Genomic DNA, 21,505 nt, shown 5'->3' with positions numbered 1-21,505 from the left:
TAGAACTTTACCAAGGGGCTATTTAAGGTGTTTTACTGCGAAACAGAGGAGCCAAACCCCAAAAATTTTAAAAACCGTTTTCTTGCATTTTCTAAGCCTTTTTGCTAATATTTTACCCTCAATATGCCATATTTGAAAGAAAAAAATTCTTTAAGTTAGGGTGTCTGGGGGGGAGGGGGCTTTAGCCCTTTAACCCATTAACAATTTAAGGAAAAAAATCGCTGAATTGTGACAGAGTTTAGACCGCTCCATAGTCCAACTAATTAGACTTGTCAACCAGACAATGAGATAATTTTGGACAGGCAATGCTATTCTTTCCCAATGGTTTGATTATATTAATATAAAAAAAAATTAATGCCAAATATTTTAGGTTAACTGTGGCTTATAATAGGTAGACCACAGTGTCATTTAGTAGATAGTTTAGACTATCCTAAACATTCATTAATATAACTATCTTAATTTTTTTACCTGCATATAAAATTTTTGTGTGTGAATCATGCACTGCAATCCGAGAATGTGCAGCAGCCACATGGGCATGCCCTTGTCCTATAAATATGACGCCGCATTGAGATATTTTTGCTTCTGGGCAAAGCAACGTCATATCGAAATTGCTCAAAAACCCATAGCACGTTCATCCAGAAAATCAGGCAGAACGAAAAAACAATTAAGACAGCCTGTGTTTACATTAATTTTGACCTATTTATGAACAAATTAAAAAAATAAATACCTCTAAACAAAATAATTAAACTGTCACATCTGAAAAAATCATGATTAAATCCTCTCATGTAATTAAATTCCTTATACAGCCGATAAACAAATGGCCGCCATACAGTGCCTGAATTCTAATTGGCTAATTCAAATGTAAGCATTTAACCAAGTCAGAAAATTGTAACAGAATATTATTTAACGAAATAATTGCCCACGCACCGTCAGCGTGTTTGAATATATTTTTCTGTTCAAAAATTTGGAATCAATCTGTAAAGCACCTTACTTAGCCAGTATAGCCGATAGACAAAAATAGATCAATGTTTATATGTTTATGTAAGGTTCCAAATTATCATACTTCAAAGTCAAACAGAAGTCTAAATATTCCACTTTATTTTTTTAAATCATTAAAAATTATTGAAAGCGGCCATATTGGAAAAATAGAAGGAATGACGCAAGCGGTGTCACGGTAAAATTGTGACATTTCATGGTGTAACACAGGTATCGGTGGCAATTGATTGTATACGCAAGCCTTATAATACAATTTGTTTATGTTATTGGTGTGAATTATTGCAGGAATAACTCTTATATTCGCACACGAATATTTCAGCATTAAAAATAAAATGTAAAAAGGAAATTCTGATAACCTTACTTAGAAATTAAATAGTTTATGATGTCCGACATAAGATCATACTGCATTTAAGTCTGTTTAAATAAAATTGTCAAATTGGAAATTATACAGTTGTGTTTTTCAACATCTGTGATCATTAGGTGAAATTTCTGATTCCCCACACACGAAAATACAACGTAATTTTAAGTACATCTTAATGAATTATATTATAAATACTATACATGATGAAGCAAAGAAATATTTCAATTTGTATTACACTCCATATCAATTTCTAGTTTATTATCTTAAAAACAATATTGAGGAGAGTTGCATAGGAGAAGAAGTTCAAAGCAACCAAAAATAACTTAAAAATTCTGAAAAAACCCTTAAAATTTCACATTATAAAATGAAATTTCAGACTGGCCTTTTCTCAAGTTAAGAAATTACAGCTCTCAGTAAATTGTCGCACAGATATGACGGGGTTTATGATAAAAACGCAGCAAGTGGGAATTTAGTGACCGTAATTTAGACGTAGAAAAACATAACAATGTAAGACAGATAGTCTGTTTATTAAATTACTGTAGTCGTCTGTAAGAACGACTGTCGCAAAATTCCATGTTATCTAGTGCCCGCTTTTCATTGAACGGCACCTCGAATGTGTCAATTTGAAAGTTCCATGATTACCTCCGTATTTTGTACACATCTGTGGGTGTTGACTAAAAATTTCAACATTATTATGTTTAAGTGATGTTTAAACCGGCGCAATGGAGCACTTGCACCTACCAGAGCCGTCTTTGGCACTTATGTGTATTTATGTTTCGGTTTTGCAGTTTTAGGGGTTTTTTTGGGGGGTTTTAAGACGGGGAGATGGGTGGATAAGTTTTTTCTATTTTCTTTACATTTCTTTGCTTGCTTGCCGAACCTTGTATTAATAATCATTATGTGTTTGTTACGGTTCGGTAAACATGTATAAAATATGTTAAACAAGATGAACAAGGAAAGGTGACGTTCAATGAACGCAACCCCAACACGACCCACGAACAAGAACCATTGGCAAGGAGCCCAGGAGCATCCTAAACAAAAACAAGACAGGGCGCAAGGGAGAGCATGGTCAGGCTTTTTACTAAAATGATACATATGAAGAAATAATGGTAACTGACAAGGAAATCAAAATCAAAGAAAATAAATAAATGAATGATTAATAGGGCGTCTAAGTAAACGAGCACATGGGAAGAGGATAGGAAATTCAAGGAAGGGGGAGGGGGCGAAATAAAGAAATAAAACTAGGGGCAAAGGGAAGACACTTACCATAGACGAGAAAACAAGGGACACAAACAAAAGTGTCACCAAAACAGTATAAAACAACAAGACATACACCTTAAACATGTACAAGTCTCTTAATCTGTTCATTTGAAAATTCTTATCTTCTAAATGACCTTTTTTTAATATCCTCTATTTAAAATATATTTCAATTAAAATATGTGACCCTTCCCTTATAGTTACACAGCATATGGCTGGATCACAATAAAGTTCCTTTTTAGTAAATTAATAAAGTATGTCAAGAAGACATTAATTTTCATCAGTAGGTTTAATATGGTATTATTTATCGGTAATCGGTGAAAAGAACTCTTGAAATATTATTTGTACAAATACTGAATAATTTGATGTGCATTTAAATAGTTCCCATGAATATTTCTTTTACGTTCTTAATTGTCATATAAATATGCATGTATAAATGAAGTCAGTATTTTATGCGAGAGTGACATTGGCAGTCATTAGCAGTAAACAAGAAGGCAAACCACCTATTGATAAATGTTGAGCACATGTATTAAAACATTTAAAAAATATTAAACAACAGTACTTGTACGGCTATTTGCTACCATTGCATTTTATGTTAAACACATTGGTATTTTTTCATTAGTATTTAATAATGAACAAATTTATTACAAAATAATGAATAGATTTATTTCCCCAATATTTTTTTGCAAGTTAATCTTCCTGCATTACCCAAACTTACCTGCTAGACACACTGGTAGGTACTACCAGCTTTCACGGAATCGATTTTTTACGATAGTCATAACATGTCCGCCAAAGATAATGTAGACAGTTCAAATTTGAAATAAATCGCATGTATGCATTAAGACAGGTACAATCTAATATTTTTTCAAGGAGAAGTTAGTACAAGAATTTATATTCTATTGATTTTTATAGGACATTGAAGTTACTTTCATGTTTAAGCAGTAAAAATCAGTCCAAACTATCGATAGTGTTGCCGATAGATTTTCCTTGCCTAAAAATAACAGTTAAAATTAGGCGTAACGGTTTGATAGTAAGAAAAAAAAAGTCTGTAAAATGGGTCAAACCGTTCACGCCGAATTAATTAGGCTAACGTCAGGCTTGACTGACATAAACTATAACAAGCCTGTAACATCTGATATATTGGACTAGGGCATGCCCTTTCCTGTTTCACAGCTTTGCCTACTTTCATATTTAACAATAACATCTGCATTAACACAAACACAGGTCATAAAAGAAATACATTATAATCATTATACTAATGTAAATGCACAATTTGAATATTAGTATTCTCTTAGTCTTACCCCACCCACCGAAACCACACCTATAATTTTAGGAATGACTTTGCTAGTATAAATTAAGGAAGCTATTAATTCTAGGATATCATACCGATGGGTATCCTGGCTGAGGATAAGACCTCATTTGTGGGACTTGGGACGGATATCGCTGGGGCTGCTGCATATCAATTGAATTTTCTTTGTGCTTCGCCGACGCCAAAATAAAACATCAGTATCATTTAAATGCTTGGTAATTTGAGATTTGATAATAATTGTGACACGTGCCGTACCGTACCGTATACTGACTGATGTAAATATTCATTATTTCATACCATTGTTTTATTATCAAAAATTTATAATATTCCAACTCCATACAACTCATTTTAGTCCAATGAGCATAGATGTTACATTTTCTGCAAAAAATAATGGGTTTAAAGACACGTGTGGATTTACAGACAGTTCACCCCTTAGTCACTTCACCCTGGCCCACTTCAATCCCCTTTTATGAAATTTGATTGACTGATTGAGACACTTCACTCCCCTTTCATACATAGTCAAATTATGGTTATTAAAAAATAAATTTTTCAATATATTTTTGTTTGTATCTTAAATGTATACCTTACAAAATAGAAAAATTATTGTCGTTATTTTCAAAAAAGTGTTACCACTATGACATTTTTGAAATAGTAAATAAATATGATCATAATTAAATGTAGCTCTACATTTTCAAAAATATTATTACAATTAATAATTGCAATGAAAGTTTAACTGTTTAAAATAACTTTCTATTATTCATTTAAAGGGTAACTGTATTATTTTTTCAAAGATATATTTGACAAAACTCTAAAGATCCTGTATGTTGTATTTAAGGTTGTTAGATACCACATTTAAGTGAAATTTTATATATGTATATTCCACAACATTTTTTTTAAACATCAAAGAATATGTAAAATATGTACTGCAAATATTTGTCCACATTATATGTTATCATTAAAATATATGCATTCATTTCTTTTTGAAAAATTTGACTTAGACTTTATAGAAAATAAATTTCTAATTGCCTCCCTTTATTAGCATTTCTAATTATTATCATAAAAATGTAAATTCGGTGATATCTATACAAATAATGCTTTTTGGAACTTACAATATTGAATATCTTCATTTGAGCATTATATTTATGATATAAAACCTTAAAAATATTGAATAACTGGATCTTTAAATACAAATTCCTTTCACACTTCCTTTGTTCTTTAATTGACATGTACATGCACTACCTTGATAGTGTACTGTTTATGTTGAAAGTTATACATACATTTATTTGTCAGCAATTATAGACATTGTAGCTGCATGTTTATTGTTTTTTTTTTCTATTTGCATATGTCTTTCATGTTATATTTACATGATTTAATATATTAAAGTTCCAATTGTATACATGTAAACTGTAAAAAAAATAATTGCTGTCATTTATTTCATGTTGTATGGTAAAGTTCTTTCAATAGTCTCAAATGATATACTGTAATGTAATTATGTTTATAAACGTTATAAATCTGTCTCTCTAAATACCGAATATGAACTCATATTCGCCAATATGAACAGGAGTACCGAATATGAATTTTTTCTTTTTAAAAATCAGCTGTTTTGGGAATTTTTCGTCAACATAGACTAGTGTCATAATTATGTCTTTGGTTAAATACTTAATCAGAAATTACTAAAGGCACATTTGTTATTGAAATACTTACTCTATATATAAGAAGAATCTTATCCTAAAACGCATTACTTAGCCTTTATATAAACACAAATAACGCTCATTTACATACATGTATGATATAATTGTTTTGGCTTATTATACAATTTTGTAACGTGTACGGACAGACTTTAGAAAAAGTATAACAAGCGTTTGACAAACAGAGATGCACAAATAATTTTGAGAAATGCAAAAATATGAAAAACTTGAGAAAATTGGGGAAGGTATAAATTTTGAAAATTAAAATCATTATTTTGAAATGACTATACCATTGAAAGGTTGTCTTAAGTTGTAAACCAAGCTTACATAATGTGATATGACAATCGGCCTCATTTCAATTCGCACCTTAGATGACTCGACCAGCACTCGTTTTTTTTTTTTTTTTTTTTTTTTTTTTTTTAAATCAGCATTGTGAACTTCTTATTTGTTGCCCTTTTTTGTTTTAATCATAACAAAAACAGTTTAATGATATTGTTTTATGTAACTACAGACTTCCCGAAAGTTGAAAAAAACTGTCAGACATTCGGTCTGACAAACCATGAAAATCTGCCGGACCGAAACAAAATCTGTCGGACCAAATAAAATTGATCAAAATCAATGAAAAACTTGTGTTTGTATTTCTAAGACACTTTATGTTTTTTATTTTTTTGCCGTAAAAATCGGCACAATCCGTACAGCGCATTTTCATCTCCTCCCTGTCATACACCAATGATTCATGGTTCTGCTTCCATTTTTCATTTAATTTTGTCTCCGGTCTATTCTTTTCATCCATTTATTGCTGTTCTGCGCACTCTTCTGACGTAGATTTTCGTTTTTTCCCAGGTTTGGCACCTTTCTCGACGCCATTTTGTATACATGCGGCTTGGATAAAAGCCGGACAGTCGGACCGATCCGGAATAAAAAATTGTCGGACCTGATCAATATTTATCGGACATGTCCGTTGGACCGACGTATTTCGGGAAGTCTGAACTAGATAGATTTAATACAGGGAAGTCAAATGCCGGGTCCGCGAAGCGGGGCCGGGCTTTGGCTTGCCCGGCTATAGACTACACGTGTATATTTTAAAGAAAATCAAATGAAATACATTTAAAAATATATAGAATTCTATATCTATCAATGAAATTTTCAGTGTCAGTACTAGTGGAGCGCCGCCATTTTCAATGTATTTCAATGAAATTAGGCGGGGTAATCCGATAACAGAACAAATCTCAACTTTACGGATTAATAATTATCGAGTGTTCAGAGTGAAAATGGAAGTTGTATATGAAATACGGGATAACATCTTTTAAACGGAAAAATGAAAGGATTTTTACCGACTTCCCCGTTCAAAGGCTTTGCCTAATTTCATATTAGAATACAGTGCAACCCTCATCTTCATATACCCACAATTGATTAACATTGTTACATGCAATCAAGCCGCGGCTACGATTTATCAATTTGCCTGGATATACAGCAACAGGTGCATCAAATTTATTGAACTTTTTACATCTGAATTTATTTGGTTGCTGCAATTTTGTCTGTAAAATATTGTATAGAAAGAGCCTTTTGAATCATGTGGCAACCAATTTACAAATTTGAAAACCTGGCTAAACGCCATTTTCCGGTACTTTCTGTATGTAGCTCTGGGGAATTCACCTAATGGAGTGTAATAGCTAACTCAAAGTTTTCGGCCTTTTTTTAAATTAAATTGAAATAAAACAGTTATTTCTGTATAAGAAAATAATTAAATATCATTGTATGAATAATTCCATACAAAAAATAAAGTAAATACACAAGTTTAGAAAATAACCTTATTTATTATGGAAGATTCCACTATGTCTCTTTAAATTTTATTGATTTTCATTATAGACAATTTATTTTTTGAAAAATTTGCAATAGATATAAAAGGGACATTGATTATTTTCAAACACATCAAGTTTTTCCACCTTAAATGGTAAAATAATGATAGAAAAACAGAAATATCATGTAAGAGTGTTATGTACTTCATTATGTGTAATTCCCCAGAGCTAAATCCGTAACATACTGGAAAACAGAGTTTAACTAGGTTTTCGAAAAGGTCAATGAAATAGCTGTCTTTTACACACCTCAAATCAACTGGATATTGGCCAAAAATACCAAGGCTGATATTAAAATGTTTATGGTTCGACTGTGGGTATTCAATGATGTGCAACCCCTAAGACTAACTCCACCTCTAAACTAGCATGGCCCCCAGTAATCCAGACATTGACACTCTAGTTTTCAACATACTGCCACCATTGTCACCATTATCTAATTCTCCAAGAAACCCTACTCAAACACCACCAAAGGTTACCCCCTCTTCAAGCAACAGTACAGTATGCCATGACGAACATTTAATGTACAGTGACACAAACGAGCATATATGGAATGGTCAGCAGTAATCAAACGGTCCAACTAACTGTGTGTTCTATTTATAGATATTTTATAAGCTTAAAGACTGCTGGCAACATTCCAGATTTATGTTATTAATAGTAACACATGTTACTATTTATAGTAACACACGTAACTTTTTGTTACCTCTTTTTTAGCACTTTAATGATAAATTTTATCTATTATTTGTCCTGATGAAGATCATTGTAATGATCGAAACTAGTAGACTTTATTAAATAATTTTAACCTATTACTTAGGAGGTGACATGTGGTTTCTCTTAGTCCTCCTCTAGTTTATTTCTAATAATATTATATAATAAGTTAGGGAAAAATTAGTTCAGACCACTAAAAAAAAATGAAAAAAAAATGTCAAGGGCCATTGATTTTTACAGCCGGTAAGCAGAATTGTCAGCTAAAGACAAAATAGTTAAAGGAAATGAATCAAATCGAAAACTGCCTGAAACCGAAATTGAATCAAACTTTTGGTGTATCGTTGCAGCCCTAGAAAACACTTTTCAGTTCTTCAAAAAATCATCAGAATATATAATTTGTTACTTAAATCTCAATGAAAAATTTATTCAATTACTGCTCTCTAAATTGGTACCAACTATTCATTTAAAATTTGTTTTGTATTTGTTATTTATTTGGCGGACGTGTTATGGCATCATCATAAAACAAATGATTCTGTGATTCTGTAAATAAAATAAATATTGCTAATCCGGTCTCTATAGATTGGCAAACACTGGAGGCAAAATAAAGACTGTATTAAAATAAAATTTTTTACTGAAACAATTGAAATGTTAATGACTGCTTAAGAACTGAAAAAGGCTGATAAAAAGATATGTGTAGCTGTTCTAGAGGTGTAATGTTTACATATGCTTCGGTTAATATTAAAGATTGTAGATTTAATACTTTATTACAGTTGAGACAGAAATTATGTTGGATTATGTGATATCTATCACTGGTAAAGTGGGCCCATTTCTTCCTTTCATTTCTAGAAAAATGCAGTTTGTGGTTTGACCTGGGAGAAGACATCACCCATTCAAAAAATATCTTGACTCTTTGACAAGTCTTAATTAGTTGGACTAGACAGAGTTTTAAGTTCAATAAATCAAGGGTCTCTTGAGTAACATATGTATGCAAGTAGTGGGGAAAAAATCTGCAGTTTTTGTTCTTTCTTTTTTTTTCCTATAAGATTTTTTAGTTTAACATCTAAACAATGTTCCAATTTATTAACAATTACTCATTTCATATAAATGATCTTGAATATTTTAATAAGAAAATTATTCCTAAATTCAACTATAGAAGTCAATTGAAATGATTCACCACTCACTAGTTGAATTCACGAATTCGAAAACCTAGCTAAACGCCGTTTTCCGGTACTTTCTGTACATAGCTCTGGGGAATTCACCTAATGGAGTGAAATAGCGAACTCGATGTTTTCAGCCTTTTTTAAAATTAAATTGAAATAAAACAGTTATTTCTTTATAAGAAAATAATTAAATATCATTGTATGATTAATTCCATACAAAAAATAAAGTAAATACACAAGTTTACACAGAAAATAACCTTATTTATTATGGAAGATTCCACTACGTCTGTTTAAATTTTATTGATTTTCATTATCAACAACTTATTTTTTGAAAAATTTGCAATAGATATTAAAGGAATATTGATAATTTTCAATAACATCATTTCTTTTCACCTTAAACGGTAAAATAATGAAACAAAAATAGAAATATCATGTTACTGTGTTATGTTCTTCATTTGGTGTAATTCCCCAGAGCTAAATCGGTAACGTACCGGAAAACGGTGTTTAGCTAGGTTTTCGAAAAGGTCAATTCATATTGAATTAAAATGGGATATTATAGCTAAAAACCTGATCATTGTTTCAGTGAGATACAGCGAATGAACCTAAATGGCATTTCACCAATTTAACTTCCATTAATGATTACAATTTTTTTTATTTAAAAAATAAAATAATTTAATGATATCCTTATATCCTGATATAAATATGTTTCATTCTTCCAATAAAGTAATGATGACTCTTACAAAGTACAATGCATGTACTGTTATGAACAAAATAAGTAAAGATGATTATAATAATTAAAATAACAAATATTCACTATCATATCTTGCTTATTTATTATGTGACCTTGCCATTAGTTTTGAGAAATTTGCTGACATTCATATCTTTGCTTAAATGTAGAATTAAACTGCTAATTACTCATTTAAAATATCTCCAACAAATCAGATCCACTAACTCCAGAATGTTATTTATTAGAAATTAAGAGGAAAATGAAGGAATACAACACATCAACATCAATGCAGGTTGAGGTCATTTATTCTCCACTGGTTTTGTTTCTATTGAACCTTCATCAGGGTTATTATATATATCATATGGGACAGTGTCTATGTATTGAACATTTTTATACCACACTACAATTACATAATTATTTTGTATGCAGTGTGTAAATTAAGCTACTCTAGCATTCTATGAAACAGCTGCCGATATCCTGATTGAAGCCAAGGGAAGTGGCCCAACAGAGTAGTAGGCAGGGACAACAACTTCAAGGAAGGGTACTTTAAAATATGCAGTGATGGCTTAAAAGGCTTTCCCTTTGCTTAGCACCAACAGCCCTGGTAACCTCCTTCATTATTGTCACAGGTAACTGTATGTTTCAACTGTAAAGTGACCTACATTTGGCTCAAACTTTCAGTGGTAATCTCAAATTCTTGCGGCTGCCAGATGTTTCTGTCTATATACAGGCTAAGATTTAATTTTATTTTGAAATTTAAACAAAAAAGTTAGATATCAATGGTTATTAGGACTTACTTGGTTACGTTTTGAAAACAAACTACATATAAGAGTTTGTTAAGTATTTCAAAGTCCCTTTGAGATTCAAGGTTTTCCATTTTTGTATATCCTAAACAGTGTTAAGAACCTAAAAAGTTTTCTTTTCTGGAACAACAAGAGTATTATAGTCCCAGTAATTGTTGTGGAGGTTTAACATGACTATCTGACAAATTTTGATATTGAAGTCAGTCGGTCAAAGGTCAATGTCAATATTGTCTTGACCTCTAAAAGGTCAAGTGTTCAATGACAAGAGAATGCTTTGTTTTATAGTTTTAAGTGTTATTGAGTTTTGTCATGACAATATGATGTTCCTTATCAGCTCAGGGTTTCCACTGGCTTATAAATTTGTAGGTCACTTGGAAAAAGGTCACTCGGATCTAAAATGGCCACTATAACCTTATCTGATCATGAGAGAGAATGCTCTAAGATTTGATTTGCAGGTCTGTCGTGAGTAGCAGATGGTTCCTGACTATTTTAAGGTCAGTCAAAAGGTCAAGGTCATCCAGGCCATTAAAAATCGTTGGACAGGCACTTGGAACAATAACCTGAGAATGGTTTGGACTTTGGAGGCTGGTCATATTTAGAGGAAATTAGAAAAAGAAAATAGATAAACACCTTTTTGCTTTTATCCCCTATTTATAAATGAATGTATAAATTTGATACAAGACCCATCCCAAGACCAAGCCTCTTGATGTTGTAAATAAATCTGGGATAATTTTATCACACATGCAGTCAGCATGCAGGATCAATTCAGAGTCATGACAAGTACCTGACATTATTTAGTTAAAGTGAACTACAACACTATAAAAATCATTACCAGTAGATAAGTAGAAAACTTGTTTGTTTTTGTATTTTCCATTTTCACTTTATATGATATGCTATCAGGAAAATGTTATATATGATGTCCATTTGATTAAATATACATTTTATTTTGAATTTCTATCTTACACTGAAACAATTAATATTATACGTAAAGACCACTTAACAGTCAATGAGCCTTGTTTTTGGGTTAAGCTAAAGATTTAAGTGATGTGGTAAGTGTCTGTCATGTAGTGACGAGGTCTAGAGTTCAAACCTTAGTCAGAGCTCATGTAACGGGGCATATAGTGTTACCCTGTTCCGTCATTCCGTCCTTCCGTCATTCTGTCATTCCGTCATCATCAGTTTCCGTTCATTATCTTAAGAACGGTTGCACACATTCAACTCAAATTTCACATATGGATATGTCATGAGAAAATACAGGTCAAGTTCGAATTTGGTCATGGTTAATTGATGATTTTTTGCAGAGTTATGCCCCTTTTACTTTGAAAATAATATGAAATTTCAGTTTCCGTTCATTATCTCCCCAACGGTACAACACATTCAACTCAAACTTGACATATGGATATGTCATGAAAAAAACCAGGTCAAGTTCGAATTTTGTCTTGGTTCAATGATTTTTGGCAGAGTTATGCCCCTTTTACTTTGAAAATAATATGAAATTTTCAGTTTCCGTTCATTATCTCCCCAACGGTACAACACATTCAACTCAAACTTGACATATGGATATGTCATGAGAAAATACAGGTCAAGTTCGAAGTTGGTCATGGTTCTATGATTTTTGGCAGAGTTATGCCCCTTTTACTTTGAAAAATATATGAAATTTTCAGTTTCCGTTCATTATCTCCCCAAAGGTACAACACATTCAACTCAAACTTGACATATGGATATGCCATGAGAAAATACAGGTCAAGTTCGAATTTGGTCATGGTTCGATGATTTTTGGCAGAGTTATGCTCCTTTTACTTTGAAAACAATATGAAATTTTCAGTTTCCATTCATTATCTCCCCAAAGGTACAACACATTCAACTCAAACTTGACATATGGATATGTCATGAGAAAATACAGGTCAAGTTCGAATTTGGTCATGGTTCGATGATTTTTGGCAGAGTTATGCTCCTTTTACTTTGAAAACAATATGAAATTTTTAGTTTCCATTCATTATCTCCCTAAAGGTACAACACATTCAACTCAAACTTGACATATGGATGCGTCAAAGGAATGCGCAGGTCAAGTTCAAATTTGGTCATGGTTCAATGATTTTTGGCAGAGTTATGCCCCTTTCACTTTGAAAATAATATGAAATTTTCAGTTTCCGTTTATTATCTCCCCAATGGTACAACACATTCAACTCAAATTTGACATACGGATATGTTTTTGGAATGCCCAGGCCAAGTTCGAATTTGGTCATGGTTCAATGATTTTTGGCAGAGTAATGCCCCTTTCATTTTGAAAATAATATGAAATTTACAGTTTCTGTTCATTATCTACCCAACAGTACTTAAATTTGACATATGGATATGTCAAAGGAATGGGCAGGTCAAGTTGGAATTTGGTCTTGGTTTGATGATTTTTTTGGCAGAGTTATGTCCCTTTCACTTTGAAAATAATATAGATACATCTTAGGAATAAGCAGTTTAAGTTTGAATTTGGTCGTGGTTCAATGATTTTGGACAAACTTATCTTTCCTGAATGTTGGAAAAATTTTGAACTTTCAGTTTCAGCACTCATACTTTTAGCCATTATTTTGGCTACAAATAAGCAATATGCTATTTTTAAAAGGTTAAGACTGAATAATTTCAGTGCCTTGAACATTGTATGAAAATGGTTTGTGTTAACATTGAAAAGTTTTAAGGGCTTTGAACTTAAAATGAAAAAAATAATTAATGCACCATCTGAAATTTTGGCTGCATGCGGGGGCATCCGTGGCATGATGACACATTTCTAGTTTTTTTTTTCAGTTTTACACCAAAATTTGTTTGCATCATATGTTGTTTTTTGTGCATATTTACATTTATTTTTCTTTACCAAAAGCTAATATAAATTGTTTTTACAGTAAAGATTGTTGCCATGAGTATTGTTAAAAAGTTATGCTAATAAACTGAACTTACCGGAAAACTAGCAGCTGGACTCATCATGTCATAATAAGATCTGTTCATCATTGGTGGGGGTAATGGAGGTGGTTCATGTTGAGGTGAACCAACACTGTCAAACGCACCTTCAGACTGAGGAGTCTGTCCGCAACATTTAGCTCTATGTATCCGCAGCCGCGCACTCTTAGCACTAACGATACTCCCACAATCTTTACATTTAGCTTTCTGTATAGAATCATCACCCTCTATCAAATCATAATGATTCCAAACAGGATCCTTGGCCTTCATTTTTATTTTAGAACTGAAATTAGGTGTTAGTTCTTACTATAAATTACCACACGATAACAGACAGTTAAACCAATTCTTTGAAAAGAAATACATGTCCATAGCTATCATTTTTTGAATTTCTTTCACTCTATTTGACAATGAAAAAGTGTATACATGTGTAAAGATGTGCCCGGGGCAAGATTTAGAGTTACTTAATAACTATTGAAGCAGCAATGACTATTCAATCTATTTGCTCAATAAATAAATGGTACAGTTAAGTTAATAAGAAGGATCTTTGATTTTAGGGAATATTTATTTCACTAAAGGTAAATGTGAATGAATTTTACTATTAAGTTAATCTTGTATTATTAAGAAAATAATGGATTTTCAGTTAACTAACTGTGAATGTGATTTTATTTTTTTCTATTAGCTAAATTTGAATGATTTGAAATATTTTAAATAGCTATTTAACTTATTGTGAATTGATTTTGATATCTTCAGTTAACTATTACACTTAGTAATTTGATTTTTTTTAACTTGGATACTTTCAGTTTAAATGAGGATGGAATTTTATTTTCATTGAATTTTGATATCTTAGTAAACTTAATATGGATAAATTTTGATATTTTTACACAATGTGAATGAATATTTTGATATTTTCTATTAGCTAAATGCATATGAAATTCATTACTTTCATTTAATCATTGCGAAAAAATTTTAGCTTTAAATAAGGTACAATAAAAAAGAATGATCAAATTTGTTATTACATATCTATAGAATGATGTGATGTTTGGTGTTAGGGCATTGTTAGTCCATGCATTCATTGCTGCAAGGAATTTAATTATTGTGTTTATACTTGGCATAACTTCTATCAACTTATTATTGACAGAGTTATGCTCCTTTTAAAGCAAATTTATCACAAAATTATTGGTTTCCATAGAATGACTTTTGGAGGCTTTCAGTGATAATGTTTATACGTCAAAACACAGGTCAAGTTTGATTTTCTCTTCAGATAAACTTATACCCGTGTATATGCAAATAATGTACATTGTATCAGTTATTTTTCATCAAATATAACAGAGGCCTATAAAAGGCCTCTTCCCAATTGAAATTCTCTTTAAGCCATTACTTCATGAGCATTTTGTGAAAAATGGCTTTTTTCATTGAAAAGTCTCCCGTTACAAGTTCAAATTGCTATAATACTATAAAAACTGCTTCAACACTAATCAAACTTGGCACAAATGTTGACTGGACAATTGCCCTTGCAACAACATGCTCAGGCTTAAATTTTCTGTTACCATGGCAACGAGGGGACATCTCAAAATTGCCAAAAATCACTATTTTGTGTTGATTTTTTCCATCAAAATTGATTTCAAAGTGCTGTAACTTCTCAATGGATTGAGATAGAGTCAAATGCTTTTCAGCGTTGGTTACACGTTACCTTATGATCAATCTGGGGTCATTTATAGCCTCTCACAAGTCCAAAATTTTCTTGGCTCTGCCCCCTTCAAACCCCCCAAACAGAAGGGGGCACATCCCCCTTCTGGCAACCCCCTGATGTATCTTTTGGTTGGGCGGCCGCGCCGAAAAAGAGGTCATTTTTTAACAACATTTTTCAAACAAAAACAAGTGTTGGGGGCCTAAATAAGGCATTTTTCACCATTTGAGACAACAAAAAGGGGGGGGGTGAAAAAAGGCGTTAAAAGGCATGTATATAACGTAATGGGTTAAAATCATGCAATTTTCCCTAAAATCTAAACATACACCAGCTTTTTTACTTCACAATTAGCAATTCTTCCCAAATTCCAGAGGCTAAGGAAATTAACTCAGAAAAACCACTGGGCTATTACTTCAAAAATTATTGGATTGTACTTATATATTTTTTTGTTTCACATTTGACAGAAAAAAAACATCATTTGTTCTATTTACAACAATAAATTTGGAATCTATCTTGGAGGCATATTTAGCATCACAATTAATATAATTTTAGTTTTATACAGTCTTGTTATATGGTAGATTTTAATTGTTTTAATGAATGAATGGTTTACCATTAATTATAAAGTGTTATTTAGTATATTATGTTAACAAGACTCAGGATATGATAATGAGGAGCAATTCAAATATGTTCCAATTATATTAATTGATTTTGGCAAATGTGGGTTTTTTTCTTATCCATGCTTATTCCCTGATTGACTGTTCTATTCCAAATGATAGTGCTAATTGAAGCTTTAACAGTAAATGTTTGTTCATATATATTGGGGGATTAGCCTAATTTCGAATAACATCTATTCTGGAGTAAGTCGATTGTGTCATGGCTGATATACAAAAAACTTATTAGCTTTCTTGACAGCATAGCTTCAAGTAGGCCAGCAATGTAGGCCACTGCCCAAAGAACCCCTTAGAATTTGACCAACTCATCAATTTAAATTTTGAGCAATTTCACCTAATGCCTATTTAATTTGTCTCTTTTTATTAGATGAAAGAAAAATTTGAATACCTGTTAGAGCAGAAAAAAGGAAATTTTGAAGAAGAATTTGAATGAATATTATTATTTTTATGCCCCCACAGAGTGGGAGCATATAGCGTTGCACTTGTCCGTCCGAGTGTCCGTCCGTCCGTCCGTCTGTACGTCCCGAAATCTTGTGAACGCATCTCCTCTTAAACCGGATGGCAGATTTTGCTTAAACTTACAGGGATGAACAACCTTAATGTGTAAATGGTAGTAAAGGAAGGAATTTTTGCTGCGACCAAATTTAACAGAATTATGGCCCTTTGTTGATTTTTTCACTATATACTATGTAGAAATTTTGTGAACGCAACTCCTCTTAAACCGGATGGCAGATTTTGCTTAAACTTCCAGGGATGATAAACCTTAATGTGTAGATGGTAGTAAAGGAAGGAATTTTTGCTGCGACCAAATTTAACAGAATTATGGCCCTTTGTTGATTTTTTCACTATATACTATGTAGAAATTTTGTGAACGCAACTCCTCTTAAACCGGATGGCAGATTTTGCTTAAACTTCCAGGGATGAACAACCTTTATGTGTAGATGGTAGTTAAGGAAGGAATTTTTGCTGCGACCAAATTTAACAGAATTATGGCCCTTTGTTGATTTTTTCACTATATACTATGCAGAAATTTTGTGAACGCAACTCCTCTTAAACCGGATGGCAGATTTTGCTTAAACTTCCAGGGATGAACAACCTTAATGTGTAGATGGTGGTAAAGGAAGGAATTTTTGCTGCGACCAAATTTAACAGAATTATGGCCCTTTGTTGATTTTTTCACTATACACTATGCAGAAATTTTGTGAACGCAACTCCTCTTAAACCGGATGGCAGATTTTGCTTAAACTTCCAGGGATGAACAACCTTCATGTGTAGATGGAAGTAAAGGAAGAAATTTTTGCTGCGACCAAATTTAACAGAATTATGGTCCTTTGTTGATTTTTAGTTTTCAACTTGTGGCACATGTAGTCAAAAAAAATATTTGACCTAGAGTCATAAGATTGACAGAACAGTGGCATGTGGGGGCATCAGTGTCCTATGGACACATTTCTAGTTGTTTCTAGCTCATATTGGTTAAGTTGTTGTTTAAATTGTGTAATCCTATACTGGTGTGATCATAACAATGTTGTTGTGACATAAACTTTATAGTTTTGTTTGTCATGTTGGGTTTAAAATGGGGATCACGTCATCACTGTTAAGGTCATATGGGGTTCTTTTCAACTCTTCTGGTAGAGGGAGACCACAGGTGCCACTTCCTGCATTATTTTAATGCGGATGACTAGGCACATTTATAGAACCACCAACCTTGAAAGCTGGCTGACTTTTCCTTACCACAAGAATCCACTGTCCCTGACTGGATTTGAACCAGCACTGGCAAGGTACAAACTTTAGTGGTAATGAAAAACAAATGAGCCGCGTCACGACAAAACCAACATAGTGCGTTTGCGACCAGCATGGATCCAGACCAGCCTGCTCATCCCCACAGTCTGACCAGGATTTGGCTGTTCGCTATCAGTTTCTCTACTTGTAATAGAGTTGGTAAGCGAACAGCATGGATCCTGATCAGACTGCACGGATGCATGGATCCATGCTTGTCGCAAACGCACTATGTTGGTTTTGTCGTGACGCGGCTCAAATATGAACTAACTAGCATTGTGATTATTTTGTATTTTTAGGGACATATGGAACAGTGTTTAAAGCAAAGAATAGAGAATCTCAAGAGATTGTAGCATTAAAGAGAGTGCGTCTTGATGATGATGATGAGGTAATGATAATAATCTTACATGATTGTTGTACTGTCTTAAGAGACCGTTTCATACAGCTACCGTTTTGGGTGTTTCCCTTGCCCGGTCGCTTAATACACGTTTGACTGTACTTGTTGAAATATTGCTGAAATGATTCTGTGTTAAATGACATTGTAAAAGAGAAATTTAAACCTATATACACCCTGATATTTTTGAAAATGTCATGAAATTATTTCCTGAGACAATTTTTTTTTTGAATTTCAGGGAGTGCCAAGCTCGGCATTACGAGAGATTTGTTTGTTAAAGGAACTTAAACATAGAAACATTGTCAGGTAAGATTATTAAAGGTAAAACATTTGCAGACTTTATATGAAAATATAACAAATTCAAGAACTTTAATGTAATTATGATTTTTATGCCCCCACAATGTGGGAGCATATAGCGTTGCACTTGTCCGTCCGTCCGTCAGTCCGTCAATACGTCAGTCCGTCCGTCAGTCCGTCCGTCCGTACTTCCCGAAATCTTGTGAACGCAACTCCTCTTAAACCGGATGGCAGATTTTGCTTAAACTTACAGGGATGAACAACCTTAATGTGTAGATGGTAGTAAAGGAAGGAATTTTTGCTGCGACCAAATTTAACAGAATTATGGCCCTTTGTTCATTTTTTCACTAGATACTATGTAGAAATTTTGTGAACGCAACTCCTCTTAAACTGGATGGCAGAATTTGCTTAAACTTACAGGAATGAACAACCTTAATGTGTAGATGGTAGTAAAGGAAGGATTTTTTGCTGCGACCAATTTAACAGAATTATGGCCCTTTGTTGATTTTTTCACTAAATACTATGTAGAAATTTTGTGAACGCAACTCCTCTTAAACCGGATGGCAGATTTTGCTTAAACTTACAGGGATGAACAACCTTCAGGTGTAGATGGTAGTAAAGGAAGGAATTTTCGCTGCGACCAAAATTTTACAGAATTATGGCCCTTTGTTGATTTTTCACTATATACTATGAAGAAATTTTGTGAATGCAACTCCTCTTAAACCGGATAGCAGATTTTGCTTAAACTTCCAGGAATGAACAACCTTAATGTGTAGATGTAATAAAGAAAGGAATTTTTGCTGCAACCAAATTTAACAGAATTATGGCCCTTTTTTTGATTTTTTCATTATATACTATGTTGAAATTTTGTGAATGCAACTCCTCTTAAACCGGATGGCAGATTTTGCTTAAACTTCCAGGGATTAACAACCTTAAGGTGTAGATGGTAGTAAAGGAAGGATTGTTTGCTGCGACCAAATTTAACAGAATTATGGCCCTTTGTTGATTTTTAGTTTTCAACTTGGGGCACATGTAGTCCAAAAAATATTTGACCTAGAGTCATAAGATTGACAGAACAGTGGCGTGTGGGGGCATCCGTGTCCTATGGACACATTTCTAGTTTAACATGAAGCTGTGTGATGCCATGATCTAATGCTGTCACAAAGGTGTGTGCATGACATTTGCAGTAATAATCACTGAAATTAAAAGGAATTCATTTCACATATTTTATAAACTCTTTAAAATTTCTTTCTAAATTTTTGCTCTTGGCTACGTCACTTGAGAAACTATTAATCAAGTATCCTTTATTTATTACTTTTATGATTTGTAATACCTTGTGAGTTGTATACATGATTGATTTTATTCCCATGCACTTTTACACATTATGTACATTTTGTATATTTTTGTGCAGAGCAACAGATAAGGTGCATATTTGCGTATTTACGCAATTAATTTTATAAAATACGTAATTGATTTTTTAAGAATGCGTATCAAAACCCAATTAAAAAAAATGAAATACGCAATCGTCTTAAAAACCAGTGCATATTGTCATTTTCATTCCGAAAAATTAAATTTGTCTACGCTCGTATTTTTGGAAAATTTTATATGATATCTGCTATCCAATTTTCCCCAAATAAATGCAAACTAATCCGTATTCGGCTTCGGGGGCTCCAAAAACTTTACCACCCTTTTAAAGTAGGAAAAAAATACGAACACATGATCCTGTCAGCTTGGGGACCCCCAGGTGGTCTGGATCCATGCTGGCCCAAAAAATGCATTTGGGGTTTTTGTCGGGGCCCCGCAAATTTATTTTTTAAAACATTTAAATTTTTTTGATATTGAACCCTAAAATTATATCTTTATAAAAATGAATACCAAATTTATTTGAAAAAATAGGGTATCGGTTTGAAAACCCAAATTTTAAAAGCTAAAACCCCAAATTCAAAGGAAAATATGGGTAATACCCAACATATTAAAGCTTTTTTTGTCTGTTTGTGTTTGAAAGTTCGCAAATTTTTAAATTTCGGAATTTTTCATGAGGAAAAAATTTGCAAATCATGAAGGGTTTTAAAAAAAAAAGGGGGGTTTGATATTTATGCTAAAAATCAGGAAATTTAGCTTTTTTTCAAGTGCAAATTTTTCCCAAAATTTCAGTTGCACTTTTATTTTTCAGTAATTTATGTATTGTCATGCTTTGATTACACGATGTTCTACCAATGCAAAAAATTAATTGTATTTTTACTGTGTCAAATTGAAAAATTTTTTGATTTTGTAAAGGAGAATTTGACCAAGATACGTCGGTAAAAATGTGGTAATTCCCTTGAACCTAAGGTAAAAGTGGGGAAATTAAAACCCTGTTTGGAACGGGAAAATATAGCCTTTTAACAGTCGTTTTTGCCCCATACTGTTGAAGAAGTGTTTTATTTGAAATGAAATTTTTTATAAATTTATTCCCTTTTCCCTGTATTAATCTAAACAAAAAACTTCCCCCACGCTGGGGTTGAAAACCCGACGTGATTTGGGTTTTTCATTTGGGAAAAATTCCCCGCTTACGGAAGTCATGGTTTTACTCAGGTCCCTTTTGTGCTGAAATAATGAAGAAGGCACTGAGGTTCTCCCTCAGTAAAATTTTCCTCGTTTAAAACTGGAAGTGCAAAAAACTTTGTTTAAAGGGGACGTAAAACCCATCAAACAAAAAACAACAAATCCTATTTTTTCATTTTTCTTGTTTGGGTATCTTCAACTAAAACCCGAAAAAATAATGTGTATTTTTTCAACCAAAAAACTGGTTTGGTCCCAATGGTTTAATTTTTTTTTCCCCTTTTTCCCCCAGGAAAAAGGGTTTAATGTGAAAAATTTACTTTTCAATAAT

At 32.6% G+C, this 21,505-nt stretch overlaps 1 long non-coding RNA gene across 1 annotated transcript; it reads left to right on the top strand.

The window, feature by feature from the left end:
- The first annotated feature begins 5,750 nt into the window (after positions 1–5,750).
- LOC132740738 (uncharacterized) lies at positions 5,751–18,652 on the top strand. The gene is made up of 3 exons (XR_009627205.1): positions 5,751–5,856; positions 18,242–18,330; positions 18,575–18,652. It is a non-coding gene; the product is annotated as an uncharacterized LOC132740738 (long non-coding RNA).
- The last annotated feature ends 2,853 nt before the right edge of the window (positions 18,653–21,505 follow it).

Source organism: Ruditapes philippinarum, unplaced genomic scaffold, assembly GCF_026571515.1.
Source record: "Ruditapes philippinarum isolate M1 unplaced genomic scaffold, ASM2657151v2 ctg15629_1_1_1_1, whole genome shotgun sequence".
Classification (NCBI taxonomy): Eukaryota; Metazoa; Mollusca; class Bivalvia; order Venerida; family Veneridae; genus Ruditapes; species Ruditapes philippinarum.
This window is presented reverse-complemented; position numbering and strand designations above follow the sequence as displayed.